Here is a 3152-nt window from a genome sequence, read left to right on the forward strand (position 1 = left end):
AGATTCCATTAATTTACCTTAGATACTCTAACAGGACCATGATAGAGGTGGTGATAATGGACAAGATGGCATTTTCACTCACACAAGATAGGGTCCTAGATAGGAATTTTTGCAACCAAGAAAAAAAAGATCCTTAAAGCAGACCCTAAGAAGCTGGGACAAGATACTTCTCTTCTACCGAGTCTATCCAAGTCTATCTAACAAAGAAAAATAAACAAGCAGCAGCCCGCAGTTTCTAAATGCTAAGTAAATTCCTAGCATTTCAAGAGCAAAAGGAAACGAACCAAAATCACAACTTGCTATGAGAAACTAATGAAAAGCAAACAAAAAACAACAATAAGGCCACTGAATCCTAGCTTTTTTAACATAAGATGCCTTAATATGTAACCGAAAGGAAAACAAACACGATCTAATTCTCAGGCAATATCCGACCAAAACTTAGATACAACCAACCCTGCATGGTCCTGCAATCCCATTTAGAAAAAAAAAAAATTCCCAAGGAGAGATGAAATGCCGACCTTCTACATCTTGAGCCTTTCATTCTCTTCTTCCAAACGTGAAAACTTGTTCTACAGCTTGTTTGTGTATGCCTGCCACAATGAGGAATAAATTCTCAGTCTTAAAAAAACAGAAAATGGAAGTAACTGGTTTTCTAAACAAGCAACCTGATCTTACAGACACACAGACAAATAAAGTGCTTATACACTCTGCACAATTCTTCAGATACTGCTCCTACCGGATTGATGGCACAAACAGCAAGAACATTCATATCAAACAGCACTGAGTAGATTGTCTCTTTCAGCTGTCTTCTAGATGCCTTAGCAGATTCAGTATCTGAAGAAAAGGAAAATTAATTTTTAAAAAAAGGTATCAGTTTAACTGAAAATGCACCCAAATAAATTGAATGTACCCTATATGGTTGACTTTATTTCTCCTTTCAATCATCTATCCATTACTATTGCCCCTATCAAGGAGAGATGATACCATTGCCAGTTAAACTTCTGATTCCCACTGGGACACTATGCTAACTACACTTTGGGCATAACTTCCTCAATTGGGTCGGGACCACATTCTTTTGAAAGATAATACAGCATCTATTATAAATCTATAGAACAAGCTCCCATCTCATACAATCATAAGCAGAATTTTGCATTGTGAAAACATAGAGAAGCTTTAAAGAAACCACAGCATACCTGCAAGAGAGACCCCTCAGTCCATACTCGGCCAAACCTAGCAATTTCCCAGTCCATCCAGTGGACCGCAATGTAGTTTTTGGATGGCTAGAGATTAGCTAGCACCACATGCACCCTGGCCAAAAAGCACCTCCATATGCAGCATTGTGCAAAATCAGGCGAGTATGTAAAGCACTAATAATATCCAATCACCCTTATAAAATCCATCAGTAAAAAATGCCTAATTCCCGTAAGTTTGCTCCAGATTCTTAAAGAGTGACAGTTTGCAGCTGAAATTTTCCAGTCAAACAGTCTCTTGGCAACAGTATATAAAAAGGCAGATCTTAACAACATATTCTAGTAAAGCTAACAGATGAAGCTAAATTCCGGATCAACTACAATTAATTACAATGTTTTTAGATACATAATCAATAACAGAGAATGAAGAGAATAAACAACTATGGTATGAAATGGTAGAGAATGACCAGAATAAAGAACTAAGATATGAAATGGTGGAGAACGAAGAGAGATGAAAAGGTATGGTACAATCGAGTTTCCGTACTAACTGAAATCCGTACTAATGAGTTACCATTCCTCATTAGGCTCATCTTATTTCTTTTATTGAAGTTTTGTTTGATTTAACAAAGTGGAGGGGCTTCCTAACTATCAAGTGTCCTTAGGGTCTGATACAATCAAGGAATTCAATAACAGTAACAGTGACCGTAATGGCCAACCTTATAGCCATCACGATACAAGTTGTAATATTCGTTACAGCCCTGTAACAGTTGAAATTCTCTTAAAGGAAAAATGTATCGGCCCATTATGGGCTCGAATTGGTATGTAATGGGCACGTTATGGCTTCGTGTTGGCCTGTTACAGGACCATAACAGCTGTTACGCCCATTACAGGACCATTATGGGCTGTTCTTTCTTTTTCTTTTTTTTCTTTTTTTTCAAGTTGGGGATTACAGCACCACATTGTGTAACGGTCACAACCCTTACTGCTACTAACGGCCATTATGGCTGTAACTCAGCCATTTTTAATACCATGGATACAAGACATGAACACATCTGAAAAATTCAATGGCTTTTGTTACCTCACAGAATAAAACATGTATCCGGACACTCTGTATCCCCTGTAAAGTTCTGTATTAGTTTGTCCATCCATAGTTCTTCACAGGAGTGAAAGAAATGTTTAGAGATCTCATTCATTGCCAAAAATTAAACCTTTATTAGATAATTTTAAGAAAATTTTACAATAACCGAACATACTACGCCACAAATACTGCTTTCTTCACCAAATCACACCATTTCCAAAACAAAAGGGCCAGGAACAGAGAAATCATTACCAGATCCGATCGAAACCACGCAATTTTAGCAAATACAACCAAAAGAATCAGACAACCACAATCTCAAACAGACCGAATTCCAGATCTAACACTAGAAACACTAAAAAAAAACACACAAAGGCCACCACCAGATAAAAAATTCCACACATTTCAGACTCTAAAACAAAGAATCCAAATCATGACCTAGAATCAAATATAAAAAAACACACAGTCATTTCAAAAACAAAAATAAAAAAGTAAAGCTCCAAACAATGGGATCCGAAAGGAAAACAGATCTATCCGCAAGAACCGGATCAAAATCCAACGAAATCTCTCAGAATCAAGAGATATAAGCTGGATTCAGATTAAAATAGATTAAGCACCAAAAATTGAGAAAAAAATTTGAAAAAATAAACCCTAAGTGGAGAATATTTGGAAAAAAGCTCACTGTATTTCAAGGATCTAATGATCGGAGAGAGAGATGGAGAGAGATCCGATGAAGACAAGAACCGAAGATGGAGGAGGAGCTTTTCTCCTTCTTTGGAGACGGAAATCTCGGAGAAGAGAGAGAGAGAGAGAGGAGCTAGGGTAGGGTTGGGTTTCGGTTGGAAAGGAATGGTGTGAGAGGACTGTTTAAGGGGCGCGGATTGGGT

At 37.5% G+C, this 3152-nt stretch overlaps 1 long non-coding RNA gene across 1 annotated transcript; it reads right to left on the reverse strand.

Moving 5' to 3' along the window:
* Positions 1 to 334: 334 nt before the first annotated feature.
* Positions 335 to 1354, reverse strand: LOC131224109 (uncharacterized). Its single transcript, XR_009160834.1, has 3 exons — positions 911 to 1354; positions 737 to 834; positions 335 to 590 (listed from the first exon to the last, which is right to left on the reverse strand). It is a non-coding gene; the product is annotated as an uncharacterized LOC131224109 (long non-coding RNA).
* Between the last annotated feature and the right edge of the window lie 1798 nt (positions 1355 to 3152).

The sequence above is a fragment of the Magnolia sinica genome, chromosome 13, assembly GCF_029962835.1.
Source record: "Magnolia sinica isolate HGM2019 chromosome 13, MsV1, whole genome shotgun sequence".
Classification (NCBI taxonomy): domain Eukaryota; kingdom Viridiplantae; phylum Streptophyta; class Magnoliopsida; order Magnoliales; family Magnoliaceae; genus Magnolia; species Magnolia sinica.